This window comes from Marmota flaviventris, chromosome 3 (genome assembly GCF_047511675.1).
Source record: "Marmota flaviventris isolate mMarFla1 chromosome 3, mMarFla1.hap1, whole genome shotgun sequence".
NCBI classification, from domain to species: Eukaryota; Metazoa; Chordata; class Mammalia; order Rodentia; family Sciuridae; genus Marmota; species Marmota flaviventris.
In genome coordinates this window covers 128,091,920-128,116,155 of record NC_092500.1, presented here as the reverse complement: position 1 = coordinate 128,116,155, position 24,236 = coordinate 128,091,920, and the positions used below count along the sequence as shown (strand labels likewise).

At 36.6% G+C, this 24,236-nt stretch overlaps 1 long non-coding RNA gene across 1 annotated transcript; it reads left to right on the top strand.

Moving 5' to 3' along the window:
* The first annotated feature begins 9,763 nt into the window (after positions 1–9,763).
* LOC139705243 (uncharacterized) lies at positions 9,764–19,912 on the top strand. Its single transcript, XR_011707149.1, has 3 exons — positions 9,764–9,859; positions 14,944–15,054; positions 19,839–19,912. It is a non-coding gene; the product is annotated as an uncharacterized lncRNA (long non-coding RNA).
* Positions 19,913–24,236: the final 4,324 nt, after the last annotated feature.

The following is a 24,236-nucleotide window of genomic DNA, read 5'->3' as shown; positions in this document are numbered from 1 at the left end:
TTAATTTTTTTATTTTTTTAAAATGTTTTTTCTTTTCTATTTTTTCTTTTGTTTTTTCATTTCTTTTCAATTTTCTTATTCCCCCTTCCTTGAATTATACCTGCTTACTCTCATTCTCTTTAGTGACGTCTTCCCTTCCCTTCTAATACCTTTCCTCCCAAGCATCAAATAAATTTATAAGAGTAAACAGTAACTCAGCAGTCAAACAGAACAAGAAGTAACATGAGAAGCATGAAAAAGCAAGGAAGAAAAGGAGTACAAACAATGCAGGACAGCCTAAATATTCAGGAGGACCTAGAGTCATCAGAAAAATGGTCAAATAAAGAACTCAAGGAATACCTTAGACAGATGGAATGGAACCTTAAAGAGGATATGAGACAGCAAATTCAAACAGTGAAAGAACACATTGAAAATGAATTACATAAACAGATAAAAGAAGAAGTTAAGCATCTTTATCAGGAGATAGAGATTATAAAGAACAATCAAACAATAATTCTAGAAATGAAGGAAACTATAAACCAAATTAAAAACTCAAATGAGAGTATCACTAACAGAGTGGAGAAAGTAGAAGCCAGAACATCAGATAATGAAGACAAAATACATCATCTTGAAAACAGTCTAGCCAACTCAGAAAGGCTGGTAAAAAATCACGAGAAAAACATCCAAGATATATGGGATAACATAAAAAAGCCAAACTCAAGAGTCATCGGAATAGATGAAGGTATAGAGGTTCAAACCAAGGGAATGAGCAACCTGATGAATGAAATAATTATAGAAAACTTTCCAGATATAAAAAAGGAAATGGATGTACAAATTGTAGATGCATACAGGACACCGAGCATACAAAATCACAGTAGACCAATACCAAGACACATTGTTATGAAGATATCCAATATACAGAACAAAGAGAAAATATTAAAAGCTACAAGAGAAAGGAGGCAAATTACATTCAGGGGTAAACCAATAAGGTTAACAATGGATTTTTCACCACAGAAGCTGAAAGCGAGAAGATCCTGGAACAACGTATTTCAAACACTGAAAGACAATGGATGCCAACCAAGAATTTTGTATCCAGCAAAATTAAGCTTCAGGTACGACAATGAAATAAAAATCTTTCATGATAAACAAAAGTTAAAAGAATTTGCAGCCAGAAAACCAGCATTGCAAAGCATCTTGAGCAAAACACTACATGAGGAAGAAATGAAAAACAATAACCAAAACCATCAGTGGGAAGTGCCTCAGTAAAGACAGAGGGCGGGGGGGGGGGAAGCTAATCATGGAGAAACAAACTAAATTAAAAAAAAAGATAGATAATCAAACATGGCTGGAAGTACAAACCATATATCAATAATAACTCTAAATGTTAATGGCTTAAACTCTCCAATAAAGCCACATAGGCTGGTAACATGGATTAAAAAAACAAATCCAACAATATGCTGCCTCCAGGAGACACATCTGATTGGAAAAGACATACACAGGCTGAAGGTGAAAGTATGGGAAAAAATATACCAAGCACACGGTCCTCGTAAGCAAGCAGGTGTGGCCATCCTCATATCGAATAAAATTGACTTCAAGACTAAGTTAATCAAAAGGGATAAGGGAGGACATTATATACTGTTAAAAGGAACCATTCACCAACAAGACATAACAATTATCAATATTTATGCACCAAATAATGGTGCTGCGACGTTCATAAAACAAATTCTCCTCAAGTTCAAGAATCAAATAAACACAATAATTATGGGTGACTTCAACACACCTCTCTCACCATTGGACAGATCCTCCAAACAAGAGTTGAATAAAGAAATTATAGAACTCAATATCACAATCAATAACCTAGACTTAACTGACATAAATAGAATATATCAACCATCATCAAGTGGATATACTTTTTTCTCAGCAGCACATGGATCCTTCTCAAAAATATACCATATATTATGCCATAGGGCAACCCTCAGTAAATATAAAGGGGTGGAGATAATACCATGCATTTTATCTGATCATAATGGAATGAAACTGGAAATCAATGATAAAAGAAGGAAGGAAAAATCCTACATCACATGGAAAATGAACAATATGTTACTGAATGATCAATGGGTTACAGAAGACATAAAGGAGGAAATCAAAAAATTCTTAGAGATAAATGAAAATACAGACACAACATATTGGAATCTATGGGACACAATGAAAGCAGTTTTAAGAGGGAAATTTATTGCCTGGAGGTCATTCCTCAAAAAAAGAAAAAACCAACAAATAAATGAGCTCACACTTCATCTCAAAGCCCTAGAAAAGGAAGAGCAAAACAACAGCAAATGTAGCAGAAGGCAAGAAATAATTAAAATCAGAGCGGAAATTAATGAAATTGAAACAAAAGAAACTATTGAAAAAATTAACAAAACTAAAAGTTGGTTCTTCGAAAAAATAAATAAGATCGACAGACACTTAGCCATGCTAACGAAGAGAAGAAGAGAGAGAACTCAAATTACTAACATACAGGATGAAAAAGGCAATATCACAACAGATGCTACAGAAATACAGAAGACAATTAGAAATTATTTTGAAAACCTATATTCCAATGAAATAGAAGATAGTGAAGACATCGATAAATTTCTTAAGTCATATGATTTGCCCAGACTGAGTCAGGAGGATACACACAATTTGAACAGACCAATATCAATGGATGAAATAGAAGAAGCAATCAAAAGACTACCAACCAAGAAAAGCCCAGGACAGGATGGGTACACAGCAGAGTTTTACAAAACCTTTAAAGAAGAATTAATACCAATACTTTTCAAGTTATTTCAGGAAATAGAAAGAGGGAGCTCTTCCAAATTCATTCTGAGGCCAACATCACCCTGATTCCGAAACCAGACAAAGACACCTCAAAGAAAGAAAACTATAGACCAATATCTCTAATGAACCTAGATGCAAAAATCCTCAATAAAATTCTGGCGAATCGGATACAAAAGCACATCAAAAAAATTGTGCACCATGATCGAGTAGGATTCATCCCTGGGATGCAAGGATGGTTCAATATACGGAAATCAATAAATGTTATTCACCACATCAATAGACTCAAAGATAAGAACCATATGATCATCTCAATAGACGCAGAAAAAGCATTCGACAAAGTACAGCATCCCTTTATATTCAAAACATTAGAAAAACTAGGGATAACAGGAACTTACCTCAACATTGTAAAAACTATCTATGCTAAGCCTCAGGCTAGCATCATTCTGAATGGAGAAAAATTGAAGGCATTCCCTCTAAAATCTGGAACAAGACAGGGATGCCCTCTATCACCACTTCTATTCAATATAGTTCTCAAAACACTGGCCAGAGAAATTAGACAGACAAAAGAAATTAAAGGCATAAAAATAGGAAAAGAAGAACTTAAATTATCACTATTTGCTGATGACATGATAATATATTTAACAGACCCAAAAGGGTCTACAAAGAAACTGCTAGAGTTAATAAATGAATTCAGCAAAGTGGCAGGATATAAAATCAACATGCATAAATCAAAGGCATTTCTGTATATCAGCGACAAAACTTCTGAAACGGAAATGAGGAAAAACACTCCATTCACAATATCCTCACAAAAATAAAATACTTGGGAATCAACCTAACAAAAGAGGTGAAAGATTTATACAATGAAAACTACAGAACCCTAAAGAGAGAGATAGAAGAAGATCTTAGAAGATGGAAAAATATACCCTGTTCATGGATAGGCAGAACTAACATCATTAAAATGGCGATATTACCAAAAGTTCTCTATAGGTTTAATGCAATGCCAATCAAAATCCCAACGGAATTTCTTGTAGAAATAGATAAAGCAATCATGAAATTCATATGGAAAAATAAAAGACCCAGAATAGCAAAAGCAACTCTAAGCAGGAACTGTGAATCAGGCGGTATAGCGATACCAGATTTCAAACTATATTACAGAGCAATAGTAACAAAAACAGCATGGTACTGGTACAAAAACAGGCGGGTGGACCAATGGTACAGAATAGAGGACACAGAGACTAATCCACAAAGTTACAACTATCTATATTTGATAAAGGGGCTAAAAGCATGCTACGGAGGAAGGATAGCATCTTCAACAAATGGTGTTGGGAAAACTGGAAATCCATATGCAACAAAATGAAACTGAATCCCCTCCTCTTGCCATGCACAAAAGTTAACTCAAAATGGATCAAGGAGCTTGATATCAAATCAGAGACTCTGCGTCTGATAGAAGAAAAAGTTGGCTCCAATCTACATATTGTGGGGTCGGGCTCCAAATTCCTTAATAGGACACCCATAGCACAAGAGTTAATAACAAGAATCAACAAATGGGAGTTACTTAAACTAAAAAGTTTTTTCTCAGCAAGAGAAACAATAAGAGAGGTAAATAGGGAGCCTACATCCTGGGAACAAATCTTTACTCCTCACACTTCAGATAGAGCCCTAATATCCAGAGTATACAAAGAACTCAAAAAATTAGACAATAAGTTAACAGATAACCCAATCAACAAATGGGCCAAGGACCTGAACAGACACTTCTCAGAGGAGGACATACAATCAATCAACAAGTACATGAAAAAATGCTCACCATCTCTAGCAGTCAGAGAAATGCAAATCAAAACCACCCTAAGATACCATCTCACTCCAATAAGATTGGCAGCCATTCTGAAGTCAAACAACAACAAGTGCTGGCGAGGATGTGGGGAAAAGGGTACACTTTTACATTGCTGGTGGGACTGCAAATTGGTGCGGCCAATTTGGAAAGCAGTATGGAGATTCCTGGGAAAGCTGGGAATGGAACCACCATTTGACCCAGCTATTGCCCTTCTCGGACTATTTTCTGAAGACCTTAAAAGAGCGTACTACAGAGATACTTCCACATCGATGTTCATAGCAGCACAATTCACAATTGCTAGACTGTGGAACTAACCCAGATGCCCTTCAATAGATGAATGGATAAAAAAAAATGTGGCATTTATACACCATGGAGTATTACGCAGCACTAAAAAATGACAAAATCATGGAACTTGCAGGGAAATGGATGGCACTAGAGCAGATTATGCTAAGTGAAGCTAGCCAATCCCTAAAAAACAAATGCCAAATGTCTTCTTTGATATAATGAGAGCAACTAAGAACAGAGCAGGGAGGAAGAGCAGGAGGAAAAGATTAACATTAAACAGAGACATGAGGTGGGAGGGAAAGGGAGAGAAAAGGGAAATTGCATGGAAATGGAAGGAGACCCTCATTGTTATACAAAATTACATATAAGAGGTTGTGAGGGGAATGGAAAAAAAAAACAAGGAGAGAAATGAATTACAGTAGATGGGGTAGAGAGAGAAGATGGGAGGGGAGGGGAGGGGGGATAGGAGAGAATAGGAAAGGTAGCAGAATACAACAGTCATTAATATGACATTATGTAAAAATGTGGATGTGTAACCGATGTGATTCTGAAATCTGTATTTGGGGTAAAAATGGGAGTTTATAACCCACTTGAATCTAATGTATGAAATATGATATGTCAAGAGCTCTGCAATGTTTTGAACAACCAATAAAAAAATAAAATAAAATAAATTATAAATAAATGTAAATAGAAGTTCTAGTATCTTATCTTTGTGTTCCAGTGATTCCTCTTTTATACCACCTGGGGTACTTTTGCCCCATTTTGGAGATTACTGCCTGAGATCTATTGGCTAAGTAATTTAAAGGGTTTGGGTATAGATTGTGTTATTGTTACCCAATAACTTATATAATCTTATGTGAAAGGATTAAATTTTGACCTCCTTGACATATCTTCCTGTAGGTAGAGTATATTTTCTGCCCCATTTGCAGGTTAGTCCAGGTGGTCTCTTTTGACCAATAGCATCAGAATGAATATAATGCACATTTAATCCAAATTGAGGATTCTACTGAAAGTTTCATTGTACTCTGTGATCCTGGGTTCCAGAATGAGAAAACAATTGTAGAGAAACTAAACAGAGCTACAGTCAAGTCTATCTATGTAGACTCTGAGCCAGATGTAATGTGAATGAGAAACAGCTATTAGTGTTGTAAGCTATTGTTATGGTTTAGGTATGAGGTGTCCTCCAAAACTCATGTGTTAGACAATGCAAGAAAATTTAGAGGTAAAAATGACCTAATCAGTGCATTAATCCTGTTGAATGGGTTAGGTGGGTTGTAACCATAGGCAGATAGGGTTGTGGCTGGAGGAGACAGGTCACTGGGGGCATATTTTGTCCTTGTTAAGAGGAGCTCTTGCTCTTTTGCTCTCTGTTACCTGGTGCCATGTCCTGAACTGCTTTCCTTCACCATACTTTTCTGCCATGATATTCTGCTTCATCTAGCAATGGAACTGGCTGGCTGTGGACTGAGATCTCTGAAACTATGAATACCAAATAACTGTTCCTCCTCTAAAATTGTTCTTGTTAGGACTTTTGGTCACAGCAACAAAAATGCTGACTAAAACAACCACTCAGAGTTTGATTGTTTATGACTCAATTTAATCCATTTATAATATGACTTATTCTAAGGAGAGAGAGGTAACTTTAAAAATAGATATTGCTTAAGGAGCTTAGATGGTAAAGCCTCTGAAAATCAGCAATTATTATTGGGAGGAGAGAGTATGCATGCACACATCTTCATAGGCAACTACTTGTTAAGTTCAATAATTGCAGAGAGCTTATAACTCCTTTATTCATTGTCATAATTTTTTCCTTATTACATAATTCATAAGGGACAGGAAAGGTAGGTGTTTGTGGTAGGGTGAGGTGAGTGTTACCAAAAGCCCGGTCCTTGACCCTGATGTCAATCTAATAATGAGGACATGGTTTTGAGAAAAAGGAAAAAGAAATTTTATTGCTTTGTTAGCAAAGGGGAAGCACTGGTGACTCCTGTCTCAGAGGCTGTGATTCTGCTAATCTGGGGGAGAAGGGGGGGTTTAAGGAGATAATTCAAAGGCTATGTTCCATGTGTTCTGTCTGAAGTTGTAATTCACTTGTGAAATTAGGTGAGTCATTTCTGAAAGCTTCTGGTGCCATCCACAAATCTGAATTACTTGGTTCCTGTGGTAGGTAGGTGCTCAAGGACAGTTAACTCTGCCTAGGATGGGGAAGAAAATTAATCCTGTTTCCCCTGATATAGAGATGGGAGAGATTAGGGAGGAGCAGGGACAGAGAAAGAGAAAGAAACACATTCCTTTAAAAAATAAGCTTCAGTGGCAGAGCAGCAGGGGCTATATTCAAAGCACAGAGTGGACCACTGTTAAAGGAGTTCAGCGGTGGTTTGGCACTGGGTGTCAGAGCTCATGTAGTGTTAGAAGGGTGGCTATGCAGGGGGTTTACTTAACAATAATATCAGAGCCTAAGCAGTGTAAGGAAAATATCACCGTTGGTATGGGAATGTCATGTGGCATAGAGAATCAGAGTCTGAACATGGCAAGGAGAGTGGTCACACACGATATTGGCCAAGTGTAGAGTAGCACAGATAAAGGATTGAGGAAGTGTCCAAAATAGGGGAAATCCAGTGTGGGATGATAAGAGTCTGAGAGAGAACAAGCTCACTGCAAAAACACTCTACCACTAAACTATACCCCCAGCCCCCAAAATGGTTTCCATCCATGAGATGGCAAATGAAAAGACTTAACTTTATCCTAAAAACGGGAAGTAGGCTTATAAAGATTTATCTGCTGTTGCATATTTTAATTTTCAGTTTGGGAATCCGAGTTCAAGCAGTGTGAGGAGAGCATGCATGCATGAGGTGGAGGGGCAACCTGGTGTGGGATATTGGCCTCGGGGAGAGGTGAGGGGGTATGCATGCATAGTATTGGCTCCAATGTGGGTTGAGATTCAGAGCCTAAGAGGGCTAAGGAGTATATCCTTGCAGAGGGTAGATCTGATGGGGTTTCAAAGACCAGGCCAGATAAGGAGGGTATCTATGTAGTGGAGAGATCAGTGTGGGAACTCACTGCCTAAGCAAGGTAAGGAAGGCATTTTTGTTGAGGGTGTAGGACATGATATTGGGTGTCAAATACCAAGCAGGATGAGGCAAATGTCTAGGCAGAAGGTAGACCTGGTGTGGATTTCAGAGTCTGAACAAGATGAGGAGGTTGTCCATGTGATGGCATAGCCCAGTGTGGGGGAGTCGGAGCCTTACATGGCAAGGAGGGCTTCTACATATGGAGGTAACCTTGTGTGCATTGCTAAGAGCTTCAAGGAGCAGAGCAAAGAGGGTTTTTCTATGAAGGGCTAGCTCAACACAGGATTTCAGAACCTCAGCAAGGTGAGGAGAATGTTCTCAGTGAGGGAGGCATTGACTGGTAGGATGTGAGAATATACAAGCATTATACACATGGCATCAGTTCTGGGGACAGTGGCTTAGACTGTGGAAGAAAAGCTGGAGAGTGAGAAAAGGATGTTTTAGTGGGGGAGAGCTGGCACCAAAGATGGGAGATTGGTAACATCCAGAAGGTTAACTAAATATGTGAATAAGTTAAAGAAAATGAACTTAGTTTTCTAACTGTCACAAAATAAGAAATATAGAAACCAAAATAAAAACCTATGGCATTGGATTAGATTTAGAGGTATTATTGTAACCTCATGATTTTCAGTACATTTTGATAGACATAAATATAGAAATGCAATGGAAATATAGAGGTTAATGTGTGTATATGTGTGTGTGCATTCATGCTTATGTATATGTGTGAGTTATTTAGGACAAGGAAGGGTCAGGTGATGGATGTTAAAAGAAGGCAAATAATTTGGAGAGAGCTGAGGGCACAGAATGTGGGCACAAGTTGAGATCAGTTCTGTTGAAAGGTCCTATACGAAAGATTTAATTTTTGGAGTGTTTTCCTCTTGGCCTTTGGAAAAAATAATATTTGGCATTCAGTTTAAGTTTATTCTCTTTACATATAATTCTATTTAATCATTTCAACTGTTCAAAATAGTTGTGTGTACCTTCTAGAGCTGTTTGTTGAGATGACGTGGGGAGTAAAGGGAGAGAGAAGTGTGGAATAAAAGATGGCTTCTCCTCTATCACCTAATAAAGAGAGCTGCCTTCAGGAGTTCGGGAGGTGACCAGTAACAAAATGAACAGAGATTCGTGATGGAGCTAATTATGAACAGCAGAGGATAACAGAGAGCACAGAGGAGTCTCTTCAAAATCAGTAAGTTTTGAACTTTGCCTTTCCCACCATGCTAAAGGAAGCTGATTCTTGAATGTGGGGAGGCTGTCACCTGAGCTTGGTGCAAGTATTATTAGAATGTGATACCAAGAAGCTGCCTGATTAGCCAGAAATGAGGAATGAATGCAGCATGAACAAGTGTTTGCTCAGGTTCATTGGAACTCAAGATAGGGCAGAGGGGTGGGAGGGTAAGGGTGGGGGCAGGGGATTAGCAATGATGGTGGAATGTGATGGACATCATTATCCAAAGTACATGTATGAAGACCATGAATTGGTGTGAACATACTTTATATACAAACAGATATATGAAAAATTGTGTTCTATCTGTGTAATAAGAATTGTGATGCATTCCACTGTCATGTATTTAAAAAATAAATGCAATTTAAAAAAAAGAAGTTATGCTTGCATGTGGAAGCACACAAATTTTACTTGGGTTGGCATATCTAGAGAACACAGTTTTTAGAAAAGAACAACTTGCTTGGTTCCTCTTTTCCTTTCCTTCCTATTTCTTTCCCTCACCACTTGAGTTCCTGCTTTTCTTATATATATATTTTTAGTTATGTTTAGTATGTTTAAAGGCTATTATTCACACTGTGCTGGTCTTGGGGATTGCACTTCTGTGGACCAAGTGGCTTCATATGTTTTTTAATTCTTGCATGATACCTCTCAGTGGTAAGTGCTTATTTATTGCTTCTGCTCTCATCTAGTTGAGTGATAGGACATTTGACCACCATTCTGGCAACTCATGTATAAGATTTTATTTTACTTTTTGGTACAGGGGATTGAACCCAAGGGTGCTCTGCTACTGAGCTACATCCCCAGTCATTTTTATTTTATCTTGAGACAGGGTCTTGCTAAATTGCCCAGGCTTGCCTCCATCATGTATAAGATGCTTTGAGGAAGGGATGACTCTGATTTTCTGAAGAAAGCAGAAGGTCTCTTCTGAATATGGCTTTGGAAAATACTCATATGGAAATGAGACTCAAAAATAAACCAAAGTCCTCAGTCACAAACTCAAATTCTCCTGCAGTTTCAATTTTCACAAAGAGGTGGGAGGGAAAAGGAGAGGGAATGAGGGTAAAAAAGATGGTGGAATGAGGTGGATATCATTACCCTAAGTACATGTATGAAGACACGAATTGTGTGAATATACTTTATATACAACCAGAGATATGAAAAATTGTGCTCTATATGTGTAATATGAATTGTAATACCTTCTCCTGTCATATATAACAAATTAGAATTTAAAAAAATCATTTTCCAGGGGCTGGGGGTTGTAGCTCAGTGGTAGAGCGCTTGCCTTGCATGCATGAGGCCCTGGGTTTGGTCCCCAGCACCATATAAAAATAAACAAATAAAAATAAATATATTATGTCCATCTATAACTAAAAATATTTAAAAAATCATTTAAAAATATTTAAAAAATCATTTTCCAGTGGTCAAAGTTAATGGTCAAGTTTAGGAGGAAGGGAATGTTTATAAGCAGGTGATGCTATTTGCTGGTTCTCTAGAGTGGATGTATTCGGGAAACCCAGCAGTTCTGTAGACAGGCATTAAGGGGTCATAAAGTGGGAAATAAAAGATTCATGATACTGTGTTATTTATGATACTTTCTATTTATAGAAAACCATACTTTGCATTTTATTGTGTATTCTTACACATATATAAAAAATCATATAATATGTAAAATATTTTTTCCAAAGCAGAAATCTGAAGTTTTTCTTTTTTTGCCTTGAAATTGACAATATATCCTAATATGAAGAAAATTGTTTCATTGATTTTATCTTGATGGAAGGTGTCCCCATGGATCACTCCCTCCCTTGGCAGTGACTGAACTCAGGGCTTTGCACATCCTAGGCAAACCCACTCTACCACTAAACTATCTCCCCAGCCCAGAAAATGGTTTCCAACTGTGAGATGGCTTACTGAAAAGACTTACTTTATCCTAAAAATGTGAACTAGGATTATAAAGATTTACCAGCTGTCACATATTTTAAGTTGCAATTGAAAAAAATATTTAAACATATAATGGAATAATATGAAATCATAATAAAGAATGTTACAAAAGAAAATAGGGGGGCTGAGGCTGTGGCTTAGTGGCAGGGCACTTGCCTAGCATGTGTGAGGCACTGGGTTTGATCCTTAGCACCACATAAAAGAAAAAAAAAGGCATAATAAAAAAGAAAATAAAGACAATGTGCATATATGTATATACTCTTCAAAAATCACTGAAAGGATGGCCCTTCTTCTCTCTGACAGAAATCACTCTCCCTTGAGAGTGGTCCCCATTTCCTTTTCCCTATCTTTTCTAATAAACTCATGTCTGTTATTCTGAGCAACATATCTGTTATCTTTTTGGCATGATGGCAAGAACTGGTGAGAAAAAAATTGCTGAAAGTATATATAGCAAAATATTAACAATGTTATTCTCAATGGTTGGGATTTGTGTTTTTATGTATTTTTCAAAATTTCTATAATGAGCATCATTATTTTTTCTGTTCCTATTACTATATTATTTCAACTGTCATTATACTAATAATGCTATTAGTCATTGTGTGTCATGGAAGAAAAGGGAGAATAAGAGAAGGGAAAAGAGGAAATAATGACAATTTTTTACTGATGAAATTATTTTGATTTTTTCTTCAGCTCACAAAAGTAATCCACATGTTCCAAAGTTGCTTCTTTTCTCATCACTGATAGTTTTCCTGCTAAAGACAGTCTTATTATCTGTTGCTTTTATTGATAAGTATGTTATGAACAATAAACAATGAACAATATCTGCTTTATGTGAAGAGAAGATGCCCATTCGAAATTGACATTTCACAATGAGTTTAACCACACATTTAAATTTTTTTTTCCTGAGGAGATATGATTCACAAGAATCCATTGGGAATTTTGCTCTTTAATTGAATTTAGTTACTCTTCTGCAAAAATAATGAAATCCATTCTTATTAGAAAATTTGAAAAGTGTATGTGTATGTATGTGTTGATGTTATTGAGTGAAATCTATGGGGAACATCATCTTTATATTACACTCTGTGTGAGGAAAAATCTATACTTCCTTAGTAAAATTTATAAGGCCAGCCCTCTTTGAGAGTACAAACACATTTTGGGGTCATCAGGTGGACAAGGAGATGGGAAGAAATATTCTGAGAAGAATTCTTCAATGAATTTCTTTGTAATTATTTTTTGTCCTGCACAAGACTGTATGAGATCTAAAAGCCAATTTAGGAAATAGTTGGGTTACTGCATGTCCAGATTTTTAGAATTTATCAAAAATTTAGAAGCCATAAAGCTTAGTATATTTTTGTATAGATATTTTACTCATTATTTGGCCATTCAATAAGTAGCAATGGCAATTTGTCAGGCACTGTGTTAGAGACACAGAAAAAGCCAGCCACAAAGCCCTGGTCTTACGAGATTAAGAGAATAGTCAAGTAGACCAGTGCTTACAGTATTACAACAGGAAGTGTTGTGCAGGGAAGAAGTGAGCATGGGAGTCTGGATAGACTTCCTCAGGAGGCGACATCTAGAGCTATGTGTACCAAGAATGGCATCATGTGACATCAGGGAATAATTTTGGGGAAATGTAAGTGTATATGACTGAAACCTAAAGAGCTAAATGAAGAAATTTGAAAGGAAGTTGGCAGACATGAGCAGGGCTCAGATTACCAAGAGTGTAGTGTACTATTAGAAAGAATTTGGATTTTTTTTCCTAAAGATTATTTTACAAAGAGTCTTTTGCTGCTTAATAAACCAATCTAAAATTTATAGTCTAAAACTATATATTTACCTTCCACTTCTGAGGTTTGGCAACTTAGACTGGTCTCAGCTGAAAGGTTCCTCTTCCTAGCTGACCTCACTCATGCATATGATGTCAGATACCAGTAACAGGCAACTTGGCTTCTGAGAAAGAGGATGTCAAGGAATGATAGGGACAGTTTCACCACATTTCTGGCATCATTCATCAATCTAGGCTGGGTTTGTTCACATTGCCCCTTGTAGACTTCCAGGGCTGCGTGTGGAATGAAGTCATATTGAAGTTTTAATTTGGAACAATCACAGTTTCTTTTGCACATTCTATTGGCCAAAGAAAGATTTAAAAGCAGCTCAGACTCAAGTGGTGGAGAAATAGACCTCACTTCTTGATTGGAAAAGCTGCAAAGTCACATTGCAAAGGTGTGTGAATTCATACAGGGAGGGTTAAACATTGAGGCCATTTTAACAATGTGTTAACAGTCATGGTGAGCCATTGAGGAATTTTGAGCAAGGAATTGATATGATCAAATTTGACTTATAGAAAGTTTGTTTTTACAAAGCTGTGACAATGGGTTTATGAGCACAATGTTGGTGTTAAAGAAAGGTTAGAAGGCTAATGGATAATCCTGTTGAGGCACATTGAGAACCTGATTCAAGGATACTATTACTGAAGAAAGAGAAGAGAAGGTAGCTCTGAATGACAATGAAGATATAATGAAAGAGGCTTGATGAATATTTAGATCTGGTGATTAACAGACCCAGAGAAGTTAAGTGTGACTCTAATATTCTGACCTGGTAAACTCAGCAATGATGAAGCCATTCAAAAAGATAGACAAGATAGCATGAGTAGCAGGTTTAGTTGGAAGATGATGATTTAACTTTTGGGTACATTGGATGTGCCCATGTTTAGTGGGAAGAACATTTGTCTGGGTTTTAGGAGTTAGGTCTAAGTTCTGGAAGTTATTCACATAATGGCACCAGGTGAGACCAGGGAATATATGATATTACTCAGGAAGAGGACTTAGTATGAGAAGAAATGATAAGGGTGGAATTCTGGGGAATGTTAATAGTTTAGAAGAGATGGATGGAGGGGCAAGAGCTCATAAAAAAGAACAAGAAGCAATAGCAAGAAAGGTTAGGCGAAAATAGAAAGTAGTGTCTGAAGAGTTAAGGGGGCAGAGAACTGGAGTCAAATATTGCAAGAAGTTCATTAGGAAGATGACTAGTAAGTGGTCTTAGGTGATCTCTTTGAAGGGTGGCTTAAGTGAAATGGTAGAAATCAAAGCCAGAATGAGGTGAGTCAAGAAATAAATAGAAGGTTAGGAAGAAAGAGAACAAATCTAATAGAGAGAGCGGGGTGGAGGGAGAGAGGAGAGTTAGTTTTAAATAGGGAGTGACATGAGAGTGTTGGTACCCTGAGGAATAAGAGGCAGTTGGGATGAAGAGAAAGGAAAAGAAAGAATAGGAGAAAAAGCATGCCCTCTTGATCAATGCTGTGTTCTTTTAAAAATTTCTATTCTCTAAGATATCTCAGAACTCCTCAGAATTAGCTAATTCCTCCCTCCCACAAAGTCCCAGGCTGTGTACACAATTAAATGCAAGTGTTTTCTAACTTTTACTCCCTTTCACTGAGATTTAATCTTTATATGAATTTTTGTATGTGTTTATGGATAACATGGATAAGTTCCTTTAGACCATTATGATGGAACTTTCACGTCCTCTTTTAATCTCTATATAAATATACTTTATACATTATATATGTGTAGTGTGTGTGTGTGTGTGTGTGTGTGTGTGTGAGTTTATAGTTTCAAAATCAATAGGGTTAGGATTACATTGTCTGTGGGATGATGGGAGATGTTTTCCAGTCGGGCTACATCTACTCAGGTAATCAGCCATTAGTAGGTTTTGTTTCTATAAAGAATGCAAGAAAATAATAGTAAAGAACAAAGTCATAGTACTACCTGGAAAAATGCATGTCTTTAAATTCTCTTTTCCAGTTTTATTTCAAAAATATTCTCAGATTCTTGAAGAAAAGAAGTATCCAAATTCTACAAAAGAACCAATCCACCCAGAATTAAAGTGTTCAAGACACTATTCAACCATTAAAGGTAAAATTTAATGAGTAGAATTTAGTAAGGATCCTAAATTAATATTTACAATAAGATTTCCAGGTTTATAATATTAAAAAGTGGAGTTTCATGATCATTCTAAACTACATGTATAGAATGTTATAGGACCTAAAATTCTTATATGTATGTTTTAAGTTGCTCATTGGAGGTTTGACTGTGAAAAAGGACATATTGCCTTTACTCTTTAGCTTTCGTTTCTTTCTGAAGTTTCTGTGCACACTTACTTTTTCTCTCACATTTTTATGAGTATTTTTATTAAAGAACTCATTTAGTTGAAACATTAAAATATGCAAATAAAAATGTATTTTTAATGACATTTTATTTTTTGAGTATTTCACTCACATTTTATGTTCATTTTTCAATGAACATTTTTACATTTACAGAAAAATTGAGCAGACAATATGAATAGGTCCTATTTGAACCCTACCTTGTATATACAATATTCCCTATTATTACCACCTTATATGAGTGAGGGCATTCGTTATAATTAATGAGCCAATATTGATATATTATCACTAAAGTTCATTATATATTAAGGTTTACTTAGTTTTCACCTAATGTTCTTTTTCTGTACTAGAATCTCACTCAGAACATCATGTTATATTTAGTTTTCATATCTATTTTCCTCTTGGCTGTGATAATTTTCAAACTTTTTTTGATGACTGATAATTTTTAGGAATACTAGTCTAGGCTGTCCCTCCATTAAAATTTGATGTTTTGCTGGGTGTGATGGTGCATGTCTGTAATCCCAGCAGCTTGAGAGGTTGAGGCAAGAGGAATGAGAATTCAAAGCCAGCTTTAGCATCTTAGCAAAGGCCTAGGCAACTTAGTTAGACCCTGTCTCTAAAGAAAGTATAAAAAAGTGCTGGGGATGTGGCCCAGAGATAAAGCACCCCTGGATTCAATCCCTGGTCCAAAAAACAAAAATTTTAATGTTTTTCTAATGATTAGACTAGGGTTATTAGTTTTTGGGAGGAAGGCCATAGATGTAAACTGCTATTTTCATTACATCATATCAAGGATATATATTATCAAAGTACTTTTTGGCTGCTGATTTGTTGACCTTGATCACCTAGGTAAAGTAGTGTTTCTCAGGTTTCTCCACTGTAAAGTTGCTCTTTTTCTCTCCCTATTCCACACTGTTTTCTTCCAAGGAAAGCAGCTAAGTGCTGTCCACATTTCAGGATTGAGGAGTTACGCTCCCTGTCCATTAGAGTGTTCATTAGTCCGGGTTCTCCAGAGAAACATAACCAGTAGAATACATAGAAAATATGGATATTTCCTTTCAAGAAATTAGCTCATGCAATCATGGAGGCTTGAAAAGTCCAAAATGTGGTTGGGAAAACCAGTTGGCTGGAGATCAGGAAAGAGTGGCAGTTTGAGGCCAATGACAGTCTGCTGCAGGATCAGGAAAAGTGAGTGTTGCAGATGAAGTCTAAAGGCAGTGTGCTGGAGAATTCTCTTTTGCTCTGGGGAGGGCATTCTTTTGTTTAAATCTTCAACTGATAAAACAAGGCCCATCCATATTAAGGGGGCAATCTTCTTTACTCAAAGTCCACCGATTAAAATGTAAATCTCATCCAGAAACATCTTTGAAGCAATACCCAGAGTGCTTGATCAAAATAGTATGTAAAATGAACCACCCCAAATATCTACATAATTTAATTGAAAGGCTTATGTATATGAGATTTGCCTCTTCTATCTTATTTACTAATTTATTCAGTAATTTATATCTACATGTACCCATGGATATTTATTTTATATTTTGGGCCATAATTCAATACTTTTTTATTTATTTTGTTTTTCTAGCTTAGGCATTGGGAGGCACTTCATTTACTTAATGTCTAGTGTTTGGTGATTTTCCTATTTTGTTTTTGATTTTTAGTATGTTTCCATAATGGTTAGAGGGCACTATGTGATTTTAATGATGGTAAATTTGTTGAGGTTTGTTTTACATCTCAGTATGTGGTCTATCTTGGTATATGTTCCATGGACATTTGTAAAGAATGGGTATTCAGTTGTTGAGTGAACTGTTCTAAACATGTTCATTAGAATCTCTTGGTTGATGAGGTTTTTGAGTTCTTCAATATTCTTGTTGATATTTGACATGTATAGTTGTGTCCACCCAAGCCGCTGGGATTACAGGCACGCACCACCTTGCCCAGTTCATCCATAATCTTTTAAAGAGGTTTTTGGATTTTTCAATGATAATATTTACATTTTGTTCTTTACATCTTCAGTTTCTTTGCTGAGTCTATTTTTCCTTTCATTTCAAGAATGTTTCTACATTCTTTTTAAAAAAACTCTCATTGTCAATCTTTCTTTCTTTCTTTTTTTAGTTATTGATGGACATTTATTTTATTCATTCTTCTTGAAATATATGCATTATGACAGCTTTGAAATCTTTGTCAGATAATTCTAACTTTTTGTTATCTTGATTTTTGGCATCTGTTGATATCTGTGTTTTTTTTTTTTTTTTTTTGAGAACTCCTGGTCCTTGGTATAATTGATTATTTTCTGTTGAGACTTGGACATTTTTGTATTGAGGTTTTGGAGTCTGGGTCTTATTTAAACATTATATTTTAGCTGACTTTTCCTGATAGCATTTCAGCAGAAGAATGGGACACTGACATCCAGGTTGATGCAGACTGGGCTCATTGACACCTGATAGGACAAGACTCCCTGCTACATCTGGATGGAGATAGGATTACAGTGTTCTTATGGTCTCCATTGGCCCTTAATTTTAACACTATACACTATTTTAAAAGATATTTCCTTATATTGCACCTATATCCCTCTCTTCCCAATAAAGGAAAAGTCTGGAGCTGTTGCCCAAAGAATTGGAAGTCATTTAGTTCCAGTTGCTACTTTATTTCTACTGATGCAAAATCTTGGAATAAGAGTGAGGAGAACTATTCTAGAATGAAGGCTCATTTGCTAGTGATCAACAGCAAGGAAGAGCAGGTACTTTCTAGGAGATAATGGAGTCATGAGCCAGTCTGATTATTTATACTCTTTTCCTAAAAGGCGGTAGATTTTATTGTTCTGGGTGTTGGTGCTATGGCAGAAGGCTTTCAAGAAAATAGGTAGGAAAGGCTTGCTCAGCCTTTCCATTCATTCCGCACCTTATTCCTACTTCAGTGTAACTAAATTACCCCCAAAGAAATTGTGGCATTAAAAATATGCAACGAGGGGTTTAGTGGAAAGATGAATATATTTCTACCTGAAATACCAGCTTATTATTTTAATATGTAAGTGTTTTATGAATTGTTAACTTCTTAGAGAGAGGAGTATTAATTTGAATGGGAAAATAAAGTTAATTTATGAAGAGTCACAATAAACAATCAGAAATGAATATAAAGAATCTTTGAGGGGGGCTGGAATTGTGTCTCAGTGGTAAAATACTTGCCTGGCATGTGTGTGGCCCTGGATTCGATCCTCAGCACCTCATGTAAATAAATAAATAAAATAAAAGAGATCCATTTACAACTAAAAAATATATTTAAAAAAAAAGACTCTTTGAGCGATGTGGTTGTGGCTCAGTGGTAGAGTGCTTGCCTAGCATGTGTGAGGCACTGGGTTTGATTCTCAGCACCACATATAAATAAATAAAGTAAAGATCTATTGGCAATTTTAAAAATATTTAAAAAAAGAATCTTTGAAATTATGAAAGGAAAATGATTAGATTTGAAAAAAAATTCTTGTGGACAACTTTGAACAATGCCCTCTCTTAGTGAAAAAAAGAGGGGAATTGAGTCTGAGATGAGAATTCATTATGATCATGGGTAGGAATTGCTTTCATATGTAATGAAAATCAGGATCATAAGTGATGTCTTTGACCTTGCTTTGCTCAGCTAGAGAAGACCTGCCTTTCTGGGGAACCCCCATGTGGCTATTCCTGGATGCTTTTTCTTTTTCTTCTCATTTCTGTTTGACCTTGAAGAACTCAGTTGAAATATCACACTGTACCTATAAATAGGGTATAATTTCTACATGTTAAAAAAACTTAAAAAATGTTAAAGGAGATGGAAACGTTAACGACTCTGATTTAATTATTACACACTATACAATGGATCAACTTATCACCCTGTACCCCATAAATTTCTTATATGTATTTTTTAAACACATGAAGCAAATCTTTTAATGCACTCGAACACCTTTTGCTTAAAACTTCAGTTATTATTCCAGTTGACATTCTGAAACTTCAGCCATAAATCCTAATGTTCTTGGTGTTAACACTTGACCTCAGCCTATGTAAAAAAGTAACTTCTCTGAGCCCTCAGCAGAGGAAGGTGTCCCAGCAAGTCCCTGGACAAGGATGGAGGTGGGCAGCCGCCACAGGGTGAGGCTGTACTATATCCTTCTTGGACTCTTTGGATCTTAACCGGGCTGCAGAAGCTGGTTGGTTGTCCTGGCCAAGATCACACCACAAGCAGGTTCAGTCACTTCTTCTTAAGGCCGCAGCATCTCATTGAAGGCGCTTAGCTTCTGGTAGGCAAACTTCCTGGCGCCGGCACTGCCACTGCGTCAGCCCCGCCGCTGGCAAGGTGCTCCATTGCACCTGTGTGGGAGGCCAGGCCTTGGACCTACCCAGAGCCATCAGGACACGGGGCCGTCCCGTTACCCCACCACCAAAAGTGTACCCCATAAATTTGTATAATTAAAATGCATTAAAAAAAATCCAAACTTACAAACAACAACAACAACAACAAAAGGAACTTAGTTTTGCTGAGTACTTTTCCTTTGTCTTTTTTTCCCCTGAGGATTTTATTATTGCAAATCTGCAAATAGATGCGGTTTATGATGTGGGTCTGTCAGATCCAGAGTGTCAGAGACATTGGCAATGGGTCCACGGAACACCTTACAATCCAAGTGCCATGTGAGTATTGAATTAGTTAAAGGCAGGGTCCTGGATCCGGCAGGGTATGTAGGTTGTCCAACATCAGTTATGAAACTAAAACTAAAACAGCTCACTCTCTTGTACTGACTGTAGAGCACAGGGTTAAGAAATTCTATTGTCATTTAATCATTACAAGAAACTTCTGAGACACATAGGTTATTATTTTTTCCACTATAGAGATGAGGCAAATTGTGTTTGCAGAGTATAGATAGTTCAGCTAAGGTCACCCAACAATGGTCCTCAAATCCAGGTATGTTCTGCATTGATTTTAACTATTTGTAGCTCTATAATAAAATTCTTGTTAAGATCATAATTGATGAAGCTTTAATGTTTCTCATAAAAAGCAAGACACCTAAATTCTTGTACTTTTATAATATTTCATATTTATATAATCTTAAAAAAACTCTTAAATTCTTCAGCATATTTCCACCTTTGATCTTCATATCTATTTTGTGAAACATATGGTACTCTTATTGTAGTCCCCAATTATTAGATGGGCAAACTGAGAATTGAGGAAATTAAATTATTTGTCCAAGAAGACAAGAATAAGTAGAGGATCTATATAGATTTTAACTAGTTCTTCAGACTCCAAAATCATTCCATTAAGAAGAAGAAAAAAAATACTATTTACATGGGACCATGGTGACATCTCTTCATTATATAAGAAAGCCCTATGGATTGACAGTCTCCTGGCAACAGGACCTATGGATGCACAAACTGAGGAGAAACTGGGATATTTTTTGGGAGGATTTTTTTTTGGGGTACCAGGGATTGAACTCAGGGGTACTCAACCACTAAGCCACATCCATAGCCCTATTTTTTTTGTATTTTATTTAGAGACAGGGTCTCACTGAGTTGATTAGAGCCTCGCTTTTGCTGAGGCTGGTTTTGAACTCATGATCCGACTGTCTCAGCCTCCCGGGCTGCTGGGATTACAGGTGTGCACCATTGCACTCGCTGGGAGGATGTTTAATGCATTAAGGTATAAGAATACTTAGTGATGTAGGCACAGTTTTCAAGGGGAATACTAGAGGAGATGGTGGAAGAGAAACTGCATGAGAAGTGGTGAAGGGTTGTTTGGGGTATCTGTCTCTGATTTTCACAAAATTCTACCCTGGCCTCTGGCCCTTTTACGGTCTCTAACCCTTTTAAAAATACTGTTGGAAAAAAAAAGTTCTTTCATCTTTTTTCTCTCTTTCAGATTCTGGCATCTAGGTAGGCCCAGTCAGAGCCAAGAGCTAACTTTCTATCAAAATACAGGATGGAACTTGAATGATGTGGTTTGTCAGCATGATTCTAGGTCAGTTTGTGAGATGATGAAGATCTTCTTATGAATCAAAATATTCTCAATGTACTTGTGATCGAATGGGCATCTATTATTACAGATATAGATAATAAGTTCTTTACATGTAAGAGATATATGTAAAGAACTTATTATCTTTACATATATAGAATTTTAGGTATGTGGTCAACTATTTCACTTATGAGAATATTTTCCACATATTTACTCATTGATTAATTTATTCCCTCATTCACAAAGCATTTACTGAGAATTTTGAAAGTGCCAGAAACTATCCCAGAGACCCCTTTTGTGAACACATGGAAGGCACACAGGTCTCTCTGCAAATTTCTTTCTGATTGTTAAGATTTATTTACTGATATATGGTATAGTTCCTCTATTTTCTTTCCCCATCTTTGGCTTAATTAATGTTTAATTGGCAGATAAAATTGTATGTATTTTAGAATTTTAGGCTCTGTTTAGTCAGCTTTTTTGCTGCTGTGACTAAAGGATCTGACCAGAGCAAGTATAGTGGAGGAAAATTTTAATTGATGGCTCATGGTTTCAGGGGTCTTAGTCTATAGAAGGCTGGCTCCATTTCTCAGGGCTCGAGATAAGGCTGAACATCATGGTGGAGTGTGTGGTAGAGGGAAGCAGCTCACATCATGGTGATCATGAAGCAAAGAGAGAGACTCCAGTCTCTAGATACAAAATATATCCCATAGCCACACCCCTAGTTAATCACTTCCTCCAGCCACACCTTACCTGCCTCCAGATACCTCTTAGTTAATCCCATTGGGGATTAATTCACTGATTGGGTTAAGACTCTCACAATCCAATAATTTTCTCCTCTGAACCTTCTTGCATTGTCTCACACGTGAGCTTTTGGGGGGCACCTCATATCCAAACCGTAACAGGCTCCATATTCATTTTTATAGTTGCTGTTAAAAACAAATAAAACAGTTGTATGTAATGCCTGTAATCCCAGCTGTTTATGAGGCTGAGGCAGGAGGATTTTGAGTTCAAAGCCAGCCTTAGCAACTTAGCAAGATCCTGTCTTTAAATGAAATATAAAATGGGCTGGGGATGTGGCTCAGGGATTAAGCAACCCCAGGGTTCAATCCCTGGAACAAAAACAAAAACAAAAACAAAACAAACAAAAAACAAATAAACCATAAGACAATAAATCTTCATTTTTAACTGTTTTGGCCAATCTGCCATTTAGTAAATGGAAGAGGAGGAAGAAAGTCTGGGGCATGTTCAATACTGAGAAAAATATGTTTGTACATTGGAGTTATGGGTCATCAAGTTGAATGATTTTTCTAAATGTAGAAATCTGCTGACACTTGACAACCCTTCAGGGCCCATATGATCTTCATTTTGTTCAGATAATCTTACTACTGAATGTAAATAGTTCTTTCTTTGCCTACATAGAAATCAATAGTGTATATTTACTGGGGATAAACCCAGTGACTCAAGGAGAGAAGAAATAGTAAGATGCAATCCAAATGTGTTAAACCAATGTTCATCTGAGGGTTTGAGGAAATATTATGTATACACAATTAAGTGGTTTGCAGCAGTTAAGAATGTTGCAAATGAGATTTCATGAGGAACCGATATTGAGGATTGTGGTTCATGTTTATCCATACCTTTTCCTCACAAAAGTTATTCCAACAAAAGTTCAATGTTGTTTAATGTCACTTTCCTTGGTGAAGCTCTGGTGATTTGGGCTGCTGATTTCACATTCAGCTCTGTGGGTAGATAGTGATTAACTCAAGTTATCAAAACAATCACAGTAGTGGCTGGGTAGGAACATCATGAATTGCAAATCCTGCCAACAAATTGCTTTCAGAGGAATCAGGGAATGAATCTCTCTCTCTTTTTAATTTTTTATTTGTTTTAATTAGTTATACTTGATAGTAGAATACACTTTTTTTTTTCGGGATGGGGAAGATATGGAAATTGAACTCAGGGGCACTCGATCACTGAGCCACATCCCTAGTCCTATTTTTTATTTTATTAGAGACAGGGTCTCACTGAATTGCTTAGTGCCTCCCTAAAATGCTGAGGCTGGCTTTAAACTCAAGATCCTCCTGCCTCAGCCTCCGGAGCACCTGGGATTATAGGCCTGAGCCACCATGGCTGGCCTAGTTTTAGAATGATAGAAACACTGTGAATGCCAGAGTAAAATCATGGAAAGGACCTGGTTGATTAAATGCTTTGTTCAGTCACTGAATTGACTATTCCTAAAGCACAGCTTATTCTTAATTTTTATTATGAAAACTAAGAAATATTCTAGTTATTTTGCATATAAGTTCTATGTCATGTTTGTGATTTTAAAATATTGTCTTCTAATCTGTGCCTTATAATTCCATTCTCTTGACATTGTCTTTTTAGAACAGAGGTTTTAAATTTTTCTGGATTATAACTTATTGTTTTTTTTTCAAGACTTTTGGTCTCGAACCTTAGAAGTCACTGCCAAACCCAAGACCACCTCAATTTTTTTTCTCTCTTATATCCCAGGGGTTTTCTCTTTGTGTTTCATTTAGGCCAATATTTCATTTGAGTTATTTTTTAAAAATATTATATCTGTGTCTATATTCTTTTTTTTTTTTTTTAAATTTGGCTTCCAGTTGTTTTAGCACCATTTTTGGTGTGAAAATCTATAATTTCTTCATTGGATTGCCTTTGCTCTCTTGTTGAAAATCAGTTGTGTTTGTTTCCATACCCTATTCTGTTCCCTTGATCTATTTGTCTTTTATGAATTCCACACTGTCTTGATTACTATAGTAAGACCGACAGTGTCATCCCTCCAACTTTATTCTTCTTCAAGATTATGCTGTCTGTACAATTTTTGGAATCAGTTTGTTGATATCCAAAAGAGTAGTTTGCTGGGGTTTTGGTTGAGATTGCATTGAATACAGATCAAATTGGAAAAACAAACAAACAAAAAACCTCCCCAAAACCCCAAACTGGCGCCTT